Raw genomic sequence first — 13,069 nt, 5'->3', positions numbered from 1 at the left:
TTAATTTGGTTTGAGCTACACTTGGGAGTATAATGAGCTTCACTACATGCTGCCACTGGACTTGTCTTTTACATCCCTGCTGTAGGATGTGGTTTGGAGAGGAGAGAGACTAGAAGTAGAGAAATCTATCAGACAACTAAGAGAGTAGTCTAGATGAGAGGTGATAAAGACCTGAATTTGGTTAGCAGCCATGTGAGTGGAGAGAAGGGGACACATTCAAACAATGTTGTAGAGATAGATTTGAGAAGACTTGGTCAATATTTTGATATGGCTGAATGAGGAAGAGTGAAGAGGAAAGGCAGAATCCAAGGTTACGCCTGAGAGAATGATGGTATTCTCAAAAGAGATAGGAAAAGTGTGGAAAGTATTAAGGAAAGTTTATGAGCTCCATACCAGCTGCCAGTTTCTACTTTAACCTACATAAACTCCATGCAATTATGTAAAAAGTAGAAGGAAGGATTTGGGGAAAGTACTATAAACTTCACTGAGGGGAATGGAGGGTAGAGAGAGAAAGAAACAAACATTATTAAGCTCCTACTATGTGACAGGCTATGCTAAATATGCTAAATGCTTTAGAGATATGATCTTGTTTAATTAATTGATTCATTATGTCACAATGCGAATCCCTCTTTTTGTCATGATAATGCAGATCACAGCCCATTAGGTAAAAATGTAAGTAAGACACTAGCAGAGTGCCAGGAACACAGTAGGTATATAATACATGCTTGTTGATTGATTCATCAATGCTTTTTCCTCGTCCTCTGTAATTCTGGTCATGTTTCTTCCATAAATCCTCCATAAATCTACCCAATGCATTGTATAGTCTCTCCTCCAGTTCTTTTAATATTTAATGGACACCAGTGTGATACTCGGGCCGTCAGTCTATTTTTATCTGTGGATCTTGCAATCTCTCCTTCCTTATGTGGTCATGCATGTCATGAATAGTATCTTTTATGCTGCTTCTCATCTCTGAGTTCTTTTTGGCAATACTCCGGAGCCTATTTACACCCATTGTGAGTCTTTGTTTGCCCTTTGGGTCACCTTCAATTTTAGTTCATCAGAGATCATGCTGTGACCATGATTTGTAACTGTCTAGCATTGCCAGGAGAATATGAATGTAGCCCAGGGTTACTTAGACTTAGAATCACAGAGCCTTTGGATACTCAAGCTGTCCCTTTAATGGGAACACAGATACTGTGGAAGATTTTCCTAGGAAGATAGAGAATCCTTGGGCTTAGATCATTAATGGACAGTCTGAAAAGTTTTTCAAGAGAGCTCTGTTTATTTTGTAGCTACAGTGTGTTTTGGGGTATCAGATAGGGCAGGCAGAGAGGTGAGGGGGAGATACAAGCAGATGAATGCCTAGATCAGGAGGTGAAGGGAGACAAGACAAATGCAGGGCACGAATGGACTAAAGCTGAGAGCCAGGGATGGGAAACCTGTGGCCTCGAGGCCTCATGTGGCACCCAAGGTCCTCAAGTGTGTTGCTTTGACTGAATCCAAACTTCACAGAACAAATCCTGCTTATAAAACATTTGTTTTATAAAACTTGACACAGTCAAAAGGTTGTACCCAAGAACCTAGAAAGCCGCATTTGACCTCAAAGCCACAGGGTCCCCACCCCTGACTGAGACCAAATGGCACCTGTGACAGTTGGTGAGAGTCAGCTCTAGTCCATCCCTCTCCAGTCTTCTGATTTCCCCTGATTTCCCTGAACCCAAAGATGATTCTGGCTATGAGGCCCAATACAGCCTATACTTTGCTTAAATGTTTGTTTTTATTTATTACTTGGCACTACTAATAAATTACATGCCCATTAATAATGAGTTTTGTCTAAGTCTATATACATTTGTGGTTTGAGGCAGAGAAGGGAAACTAATCCAGTGGGAAAGAGATTTTCTTGGTTTACCCCAGGGTGCTACTAATCTGGATTAAAGATAGAGTTTAAAAAGTTTTTACAATTTCTGAGAAGATTGCAGAAAATATCTATTAGATTGCCATTGAACCCAATAAGATGATATTTATAAAGAAACCAGTCATTTGCAGACCGATGGGTGGTGGTGATGGTGTGGTGGTATGTTTTGTCCTTGTGTGTTCTATCTATACCATCACAATGAGCTCAGACACCACAGGTCTCTAAACTAGTGTTAAAAAAACAACCAAAAGATAGGCTTTTAAAGTTTAGTATCACTGAAAACAAATTTCCCATATGAAACCCAACCTCTTTCTTTTTCCACTTAATTCTGGGCCCAGTTTATCGTTCATCTGCAATGCTTGTCTGTGATACGTTACCTACCGATGTGCTAACGATGGGCTATTTATCCAACTGCATTGCCTTCTTCATGATGACCAATAAAACAGATAAAGATCCTGTTCAGTAAATATTGGAATTCATTAAATGCCTTATCTAGAACCTCCACTAGGTTTAGCAAATAGTTTATTCCAGTTATAGACTGCACAAACACAGACTATGGTCTTTATCTCTAAAATCTGCCCTGGTCCTGATGGCACATATTTCACTTCTCTGACTATAGTATCGAATCTCAGAGCTTGAAAGGACTTCAGAGATCAATCATCTATCTACTCAAAGCTCCTACCCAATTGGGAGACTCCCCTCTATGAAATCTCTGGTGGATGCTCATCCAGCCTTTGCTTGGATATTTCTAGAGATGGGATGCTTGCAGTTCCAAGAGGGAGCTTCTATCATTGTTGGGCAGCTCTGTTCGCTTCCAAAATCCTAAGTGCAGTAATAGGCAGGAATACCTTAGAGCAGTTAACCTGAATTTACAGAACTTCATAGCCAGAACCCAATTCTCACGACTTTTTTCCTCCTGGTCTTTGTATTTGGCCATCACTGGAAGGCTATCCAAAAGGAGCTGAATTTTTTTTTTTAGCTATATCAGTTTATTCAGACCATGTCTAAGGTGTGGAAACAGTACGACCCAGTCATAAAAAAACTCAGAGGAACTCTTGCTTTCTATGAACTGGATGTTGGAGTCGCATGAATGGATTTGATTCTAGTTTGGTCCAAAAATTGCTCTTGTGGACTCTCTTTCATTCACTTTTCTGTCTTTCGCTGTCAGACTTCTAAAGAGTGAACACTTCATGGTAATCTGGTATCTGCTGTTATCACCCAAGTAAAATGGTTCTCTCCAAAGTCACTTGCAAAATAGTAGGTCACTGTTACTCTTCTACTGGACTCTTTTTAGCATCTCATTGTCGCCTCTTTTTTTAAATTTTAAAAATATTTTCTACCCCTTAGCTTTCATGACTGCACCATTATTTTTTCTTCTCTACCTCTTTGATCCCTCCTTATCTGTACCTTTCCTTGGCTTTTCTTTTTCTTCCTATCTCCTAAAAATGGGTGTCCCCCTATGCTCTGTCCTTGGGCCTCTTCTCTCTCTAAAGCAAGAATTCTTTTTTTTTAAATCAAATTCTTTATTAACTTCTAGTGTACATTATTCATTTCTGCAAGGTTTTGAGTTACAAATTTTCTCCCCGTTTTCCCCTACTTAGCACCCCAAAATAGTGATCCCACTGTATATCCCCTCCTCCAATCTGCTCTCTCCCATATCTTCCCCCATACCCCCTCTGACTTTCTAGTAGGGCACAGTGGATCTCTATGCCCCAGTGCCTGTATGTCATATCTCAGTTACATGTAAAATAATATTAATGATAGTATATATATATATATATGTATATATATATTTTTTTAAACATTTGATTTTAAAACTTTGAATTCCAGATTCGTTCCCTTCCTCCCTTGTCACCCACCATTACTGGGAAGATAAGCAATTCAGTATAAGTTGTACATGTGTAACTATGCAAAACATTTCCATAATGGATATATTGTAAAAGACGGACTATATTTCCCTCCCTTCTATCCCACCTCCCACTTGTTCTGTTCTCTACTTTGATCCTGTCCCTTTTCAAAAGTGGGTGCTTCCAACTTCCCTCCCCCACCAGCCTGGCCTCCCTTCCATCATCCCCCCCTCTCATCCCCTTCCCCCTACTCTCCTGTAGGGTGAGATACCCTATTTAGTGTGTATGTCATTCCTTCCGTAAGCCAAATTCAATGAGAATAAGGTTGACCCATTCCCTTTTGACTTCTTGTTCTTCCCCTCCATTTTAACCATTTTCCCTTGCCTCTTCTATATGAGATAGTTTACCCCATTCTGTCTCTCCCCATCTCCTCTCATTATATTCCTCTCTTACCTCTTAATATCATCTTTTAAGTATCATCCCTTCCTATTAAATTGGTCCTGTGCCCTCTATCTATGCATACTTGTACACATATATACACAATTCACATATGTATTCATATGCCCATATACCCTCCTATATAGACATACACACACACACGCATTTCTATTCCCTTCAACTATTCTCATACTGAGAAAAGTTTCATCAGTTACAATTATTGTTTTTCCTTGTAGGGATGTAAATAGTTCAACTTTGATAAATTCTTTATGATTTCTTTTCCTTATTTACCTTCTCATGCTTCTCTTGCTTCTTGTATCTGAATGTCAACTTTTCTATTCAACTCTGGTTTTTTCATCAAGAATGCTTGAAAGTCCTCTAGTCCACTGAATGACCATATTTTCCCCTGAAACATGATACTCAGTTTTGCTGGGTAGGTAACTCTTGATTTTAATCCAAGATCCTTTGACCTCCAGAATATCATATTCCAAGCCCTTCAATTCCTCTGTGTGGAGGCTGCCAGATCCTGTATTATCCTGATTGTGTTTCCACAATACTCAAATTGTTTCTTCCTGGCTTCTTGTAATATTTTCTCTTTGATCTGGGAATTCTGGAACCTGGCTATAATATTCCTAGGAGTTTTCTTTTTGGGGTCTTTTTCAGGAGGTGATTGGTAGATTCTTTCAATCTTTATTTTCCCCTCTGGTTCTAAAACATCAGGGAAATTTTCCTTGAGAATTTCTTGGAGGATGATTTCTAGGCTCTTTTTTTTGATCATGGCTTTCAGGTAGTCCAATAATTTTTAAATTATCTCTCCTGGATCTATTTTTCAGGTCAGTGGTTTTCCCAATGATATATTTCACATTGCTTTCTATTTTTTTATTTGTTTGGGTCTATTTAATAGTATCTTGATTTCTCATAAAGTCACTAGCTTCCATTTGCTCCAATCTAATTCTGAAGGAATGATTCTCTTCAGTGAGCTTTTGAGATTCTTTTTCCATCTGGCAAATTTGGCTTTTTAAGGCATTCTTCTCCTCATTGCCTTTTTGAGCCTCTTTTGCCATTTGAGTTAGTCTGTTTTTTAAGGTGTTGTTTTCTTCAGTCAGGTTGTTGACTCTCATTTCATAATTTTCTTGCATTGTTCTCATTTCTCTTCTCAATTTTTCCTCTACTTCTCTTATTTGGTTTTCAAAATCCTTTTTAAGCTCCTCTATGGCCTGTAACCAGCTTGTATTTTTCTTGGAAGCTTTTGGTGCAGGATTTCTGACTTCATTGTCTTCTTCCTGTTCCATGCTTTGATCCTTTTTGTCCCCAAAATAGGAGTGTAAAGTTGGGTTGCTCTGCTTGTTTTTCTTCCTCATTTGCTTATGTTACCACTCAATTACTTGACTTTTGGGCTTTTTGCTACAGTAGGACTCTGCTACCAGACAAGGGAGCTTTGTCCCAATCGCTGGGGTTTTCTCAGCTGCCGAAGGTATTAGTTGGGTGCCCTCTCTGAAGCCTCCATACACTCTGGGAAGCTGGTCGCACACCCCAGGACCTCCACCCTGGACCGCAATCCAGATCCAAGCAAGTTAAAGCAAGAGTGATTACCCCTCAGACTTGATCGTAAAGCAAGAATTCTTAACCTAGGGGTCCACATACCCCCAACTCACTGTGAATAGATTTCAGGTTGTTCATGAACTTGAATGGGAAAAAAATTTACATTTTTATTTTCATTAACCTTTGGTTTCCTTTGAAATCCTATGTATTTTATTTTTATGCATTTAAAAACCTGATTCTGAGAAGGGGTCCACAGGATTCACCAGACTGCAAAGGGCTCCATTACAAAAAAACAACTAAGAACTCCTACTCTAAACTTTTAGCCTTGATAACATATCACTTCCCATGACTTTGATTATTAGCATTGTGTTCATGACTCCAAACTTATATTTCCAGCTCTATTTTCTCTTTCACACTCCAGACTGACATCTCCAACTAGCTGCTGAAATAGAACACAAATTCTCTTCCCTGCATCCCACCCTGCTGACCCCACTTCAAACTCAACATGGCCAAACTGAATTCATCATCTTCTCAAAGAAACTTCTCCACCTGCAGAATATCCATTTTCTATTAAAGGCATGACCATCTACCCAGATACTCAGTTGGGTTTCTAACCCAAGAATCATCTTTGACTTTTCCCCCTCAGTATCTTAAGAGTATGGCATCTCTGGGTTGAAATGGACTTTTGAGGGTCTCTAGTCCAACCTGACCAAGAATCTGCTCATGTCAATTCATTTCCCTTGAGAAGCCTTCCCTGTCTCTACCATTTGAGATCCTATCCATCCTTTAATCCTTCATCATCAGTCTGGAGAACAAGTGACAATTGCATGAAACCTTCCTTCCCACCCAAAAGTGGGGTCTCTCTTATTTATACTTTAGGGCTATCTAAAGTCTTACATCACTTTTTATTTCTCATGCATTCTACCTTGTATTATGATTATTTGCATACATATGCATTCTCTTTTGTTAATCTGTGAGTTGTTTGACAGCAGGTACTGTGTCTTATTCATGTGAACCTTCTTATACACTGTGCCCTACACAGACAGATCTTATATGTATTAGGCACTCAATCAATATTAGATTATAAATGTGTACATATAATCAGAGTCTCCTCATTCTCTATACATGGAATTAGTTACTTTTTATTTTTTTTTAATTAAAAAAAATTTTTTTAAAGCAATTGGGGTTAAGTAACTTGCTCAAGGTTACACGGCCAGTTATTTCTGGGTGTGGTGCTGAGTATCTGAGCCCGGATTTGATCCAGGTCATCCCAACACTGGAGCCGGTGCTCTTACTCGCTGAGCCACCTGGCCACCCCTAAGCAATTGGGGTTAAGTAACTTGCTCAAGGTTACACGGCCAGGTGTTTCTGGGTGGGTGCTAAGTGTCTGAGCCCGGGATTCTATCTCCAGGTCTTCTCAACACTGGAGCCGGTGCTCTTACTCGCTGTGCTACCTGGCCGCCCAATTAGTTACTTTTTAAAAAAATTAAGCACATGAAATTGCATCGTAGCTGTTAAACATAAACTTGTTGACTTTAGTTTAGTATTTCAGTCTGTTAGGATAATTTTAAAATATTGAGTCTGTCATCCTTCCTGATTTCTGTCATCTGCAGATTTGATAAGCATGCTTTTTATGTCTTCATTCAAATCTGTTTAAAATCATTGTAAAAAGTATTCCTTCTCTGAAGTCCTCTTTGATGGATTGTGGTAGTGATAGTTATTGGGCCAGAATGGGGATCATCTATGAAACTTAGCTGATAGTAGGCTTTCAATCTTCCTGCCTTTTATCTTATAGGGGTCATGCCACCCTTTTGCATTCACCCTTAGTGAAGTCCTTGTCCTTCTACCTTTTGTTTGTGACTTTTCTTTTCTTTTTCTTTTTTGGGGGCAATTGGGATTAAGTGACTTGCTCAGGGTCCTAACACAGTTAGGAAGTGCCTGAGGCCAGATTTGAAATCAGGTCCTCCTGACTCCAGGGTCAGTGCTCTATCACCCGGACCATCTAGCTTCCCCTGCTTGTGGCTTTTCAAAATCTGAGAGTTTCATTTGCAATCATATTGATTTTATGAGATGCCTTCCTCTTCTCTGTTCTTCTTGTTTGGGATCATTAGTAATTGTAAAGTTATAATTCATATCAGATCATCTGTGTAGAGGTGCGAGGGCCCTAAGAGGAAATCTAGTCCAAAGCCTTCATTTTATAGATGAGTACTCTAAAACCCAGGGGGGTAATTGTCTTTTTCCTGTCCTACAGGATATAAATATGAGTAGAATTTGAACTCAGGTCCTCTCCTTCCAGAGCCAGCACCATTTCCATTGTACCACACTGAATCTCTTGGAGTCTCTCAATCCTCATTAGCTACATTCTCCCTTTGACATCTTATAAAAGTTACTACAATCATGCTGAGTCACCCAGAAAAAGGAAAAAAAAGAATTATGCAGCCCAACACTCAATTCATATGATCATATTACCTAGGACTGAAAGGAACCTCCTAAATTATCTATCCCATCTTTCTAATTTTACAGATGAGGAAAGTGAGGCCACTAAAGTTTAAATAAAGGCCTTGCTACAGGTCACACAGATAGGGTCAGAGTTGGATTTGAACCCCCATTCTGTGACCTCCAGAGTTAGCCCTCTGTCCACCATGACCAAAGTATACTGCCTTCCTAATATGCCCCTGAAGCAAATAAAGGATACCCCTTTGTCACAGCTTCCTTAGCTGTAAAATAAGGACATTAGATGATCTCTCAAATCCGTTTCAATTGTTATAATTTCAAGTCACAGACCTCATTCTCACCTACAGTTGTTTTGGGCCCATGGGCCAAAAAAACAATTAGCCTAGGGCAACAGAGAGTCGTAGGGATGGTTCTGTCTACATGTCAGAGCCCATCACATTCTCTTAGAATCTCTTACTTCAAAGGAACAAATTGGCCTAAAGGATAAAACTCCAAACGAAAAGCCCATGTGATAATTGTAGCTAGTGTGTAGAGTATCTTGTACTTTTCAAAGTCCTTTCACATTAATTATCTCCTCTTATCTTTACCAGATCCCAGTGAGGTAGGCAGACAAAGTGTTATCATCCCCATTTCATGGATGATGAAGCCAAGGCACAGAAAAGTTCAGGGTTGCACAGGTAGTAAGTGTCTGAGGTGGGATTCGAACTCAGGTCTTCCTCACTCTCAGTTCAAGGCTTTACCATACGTACATACCCTTTGTTTTAAAAAAGCACATTTGTTTTTCTGACTGACACTTAATGGAATGTGCTATTTGATGTAGTGTGTTTCTAACCACTGCCCAAACCCAAAATAGCAAGTTCCCTATGCACAATTAGCTGACCCCTGAAAATCTATGGAATGGGTTACCTGCTTGGCTGTAAAGATGGTGTGCTCTTTGTTGTATGAATGGGAAAACAGCCTTCTCCATCTTTACAGAATTGACTGCCCCACCACCTGTTTTTGTATGGCCTAGGAGCTAAGAACGGTACCACTCTTGGTGTGGGCTAGATTTGGTCCACAGGCTATAGTTTACAGACCCCTCCAGGATAGAATCTAGTTGCTAGGTTATCCCTCTGGTCACATTCAGGGCTATGAGTCTATGAGTATTGCTCATGAAATGACTAACAGATGTTTTTACATTTTATTCAGTTGAGTGTCACAGATATCATCACAGTTAGATGGTTAGGGGCTACATATTTTAAATAATATAAATAATTCCATTCTGATAGAATGTAAGCTTCTGGAGGTCAGGGACTATTTTATTTTCGCCTATGTTTTCCCCAAACCAAGCACAGTGCCTAGCATAAAATAGGCATGTAATTCTTATCAATTGATTAATTTTAAAAGTGAGTATATGATAAACAACAATGGATTCAATATCTATTATTTGCATCATGCTTTAGTTTGCAAAATGCTTCAACATACATTATCCCATATGATATTTAAAAAATTTTCTAGGGGCGGCCAGGTAGCACAGCAAGTAAGAGCACTGGCTCCAGTGTTGAGAAGACTTGGAGATCGAATCCTGGGCTCAGACACTTAGCACCCACCCAGAAACACCTGGCTGTGTAACCTTGAGCAAGTTACTTAACCCCAATTGCTTAGGGGTGACCAGGTGGCTCAGCGAGTAAGAGCACCAGCTCCAGTGTTGGGATGACCTGGAGATCAAATCCTGGGCTCAGACACTCAGCACCACACCCAGAAATAACTGGCCGTGTAACCTTGAGCAAGTTACTTAACCCCAATTGCTTAAAAAAAATTTTTTTTTTCTTCTTCTTTTTTCTTTTTTTTGCTTTTTGGAGGGCAATTGGGGTTAAGTGACTTGCCCGAGGTCACACGGCTAGTTTTTGTGTTAAGTGTCTGAGGCCAGATTTGAACTCAGGTCCTCCTGACTCCAGGGCCGGTGCTCTATTCACTGCACCACCTAGCCACCCCTTATCCCATATGATATTGACATTGGTTGTTGTCCTTTGTTCTCAAAGAGGATCAAAATGATAATACTATGTTGAGGTCAAGGGACAATGTGTTTGAATGATCAGACCAGTACAAGCTCAGAGGGCTCTACCACAGGTGGGGCACAAATCAGCCATATGAACATTTGGGGTAGATTCTCTAAACATCCTCATGGCATGCTTCCTTCGAGTGATGGCAGTTCTGCTTTGTTCATAGAGCACGACGCCTTCTCTGATGAGGGCATGCCACACTGGGTGGTCCTGCGCCAGTGCCTCCCAGGTCTTTATTTTTAACTTTGACTTGTTTGGGAAAAAGAAACTAAACTCTTGAACCTTCAGTTGGAGATCAATAGATAGTATTTACTTTCAGCTGAGGAAAGACTGAATTCCTTCCTTCCACAAGTGCATTTGCTGAAGAAGCACCGAAGGAATGTTGTGTTGTTGTTTTTTTTAATCCAAAATTGTATGCAAAATTTCTGTCAGGTCAGTAACCACTGTGGCCATCAACATGTTGAACCATTCTGATGACACAGAAGTGCTTGTCAGGCATTGTGACCAATCCGCATTCACGCGAGGAGGTGGTGACAGCTGGTGTTGCTAAGCAACAAGCTCCCCTCCTCCAGCAGTTGGGTACCTACCATTAGACAGATATGCTGCTCTCACCAGTGGCCAGGCAGAACACAAAAGCTTTTGCCAGTGAAAACCAAATTATAACCCAGACCTGGGTCCATCACACCCCCAGCACAGGAAGGAGTATGCTTCCTTTTAAATGCAAATAGAAAAGGAAGATTTTTAACTAGAGCTTAAACAGTCCATCATTATACTGATTTTAATTAGGAGATTGGGTGTCAGTGGAATACAACTTTGTCACAGGATAATGGTCTCTTGCTGGTAGATAAATGCAGGGACACTTCTAGAAAATGGGCGTCTGGTCAGGCAGAGACAATGTATTTTTGGACTCTGAAGTATTTATTACCCCGACCACACTTGGTTATAATGACTTTCATTTTTATTGGTCTGAAGGATTGAGAAATAAAACTAAATATTAAAAATAGACTGCTGAAGGCTGGCATAGCCTGGAGAAAGCTCCTGGCAGTCATGTTCTTGGAAAATGGCTCTCCACTTTGAGAACATTCAATGCTTTAATCCGAAGAGCTTCACTATGAAAATTTAAAGGCCAAACCATACTGTGTATGGATGCCTGTAATTCTGTGAGTGCTCTACAATCCATATGGCCAGAACCGTTCAAATCATGCAGGGCAACTTAACAAGACATACCAAAAAACGTGGCAGAATCCAGTCATCCACGAGGAAGATCTGTCGTCTCTAAATTAGGTGATGACTAGAGGGAATGGTGACCTCTCCAGTCCAACCCAATCCAATTCAAAAAGTATTTATTGATTGTTCAGTACATTCCAAGAACTATGCTAGGTACTCAGGGTCTAAAGACAACTCCCACTCTTGCCCAAGAGTTCCTGCCCTCAAGGAGTTTACATGGGATGATAGAGGATGGACACACACACATATGTATATGTATGTGTATAAGCATATATCATCTTTTGTTCTCACTGGCTGAACCTTTGTAATAAGAAACATTTGGATGGAAAGTAAATAATTAAATGGCAGATCTTCATTGTTGTCACAATGGATTTCAACCTTGAAACATCGGTGTGTGTGCATATATAAAAGAATTATATATGGTGTTCTAAAAGTCTCAGTGTAGTTTTAAGCTATTAAAGTGATATATATGTGATAAAGTGATACATATCTGTATACTTAAGTATGCATATATACACATATGTATGGATATGTATATATCTATATCTATGTACTTATCTACTTACCTACCTATCAATGGCCTCCTAATTGTTCTCTATTTCCATTCACATACATATGTGTATGTGTATAAACACACATAAATGTCACTGTTGTTCAGTTGTTTCAGTCTTGTCTGACTCTTTGTGACCCCCTTTGAAGTTTTTCTTGGCAAAGACACTGGAATGGTTTGCTGTTTCCTTCTCCAGCTCATTGGACAGATGAGGAAATTGAGGTACTCAGGGTTAAGAGACTTGCCCAGGGTCACACAGCTAGTAAGTGAGGCCAAATTTGAACTCAGGTCTTCCTGACTCCAGGTCTGGTGCTCTATCCACTGTGCCACCTAGGTGCCTGTATATGTGTGTATGTAAATATATATATGTATGTATTGTGTACATACATGTGTGGGTAGGGGTGTATGGGTAGGTGGATCTGGACCTGTGATTTCACTGATACAGGGAATTCCCAGTGAAGAAATTCCCTTTGCCAACACATATTGGCAACAGTTTTGAAACATACAATTTTTGAGTTGCTTAGATCACTCAGAAGGTAAGCAAATAGTTTGTCCAGGGTCACAAAGACAGTGTGTACGTAAGAGGAGGGACTTGAACCCAGGTCTTTCTGATTGGGAAGCTAGCTCTCTTTCTACTATATGACATATAAGTACATTTGTATGTATACACACACACAGGTAGACAACTATGTGGAACAGTGGACAGAGTTCTAGACCTGGTATAAGGAAGACCTGATTTCGAATCCAATATCAGATATAATCACAATATGTTTGTGACCCTAGGCAAGTCACTAAACCTGTCTGCCTCAGTTTCCTCACCTGTAAAGTTGGGATGATAATAGCTACATCACATTTTTATGTGAAAATAAAATTACATACTGTTATACAGCACTTTACAAACCTTAAAGCACTATGTAAAGTGTTTATAGAGCTCTGTATAGTGCCAATATAAAGGATGACCCAAAAGTCTTAGTAAAGTTTTAAGCTGCTAAAGTTTAAAACTGTACTAAGATCTCTCTCTCTCTCTCTCTCTCTCTCTCTCTCTCTCTCTCTC

At 39.8% G+C, this 13,069-nt stretch overlaps 1 protein-coding gene across 1 annotated transcript in view; it reads right to left on the bottom strand.

Annotated features, from left to right (window-relative positions):
* The window catches only part of TBXAS1 (thromboxane A synthase 1), a 245,327-nt gene that overhangs the window by 124,755 nt on the left and 107,503 nt on the right, over positions 1–13,069 (bottom strand). The window lies entirely within an intron of this gene.

This window comes from Petaurus breviceps, unplaced genomic scaffold (assembly GCF_028583685.1).
Source record: "Petaurus breviceps papuanus isolate PSGF00001 unplaced genomic scaffold, PetGlider_PUasm1.0 181, whole genome shotgun sequence".
In the NCBI taxonomy this organism is placed as follows: Eukaryota; Metazoa; Chordata; class Mammalia; order Diprotodontia; family Petauridae; genus Petaurus; species Petaurus breviceps.
The sequence above is the reverse complement of the archived record's forward strand: the minus strand, read 5'-3'. Positions and strand labels throughout refer to the sequence as shown.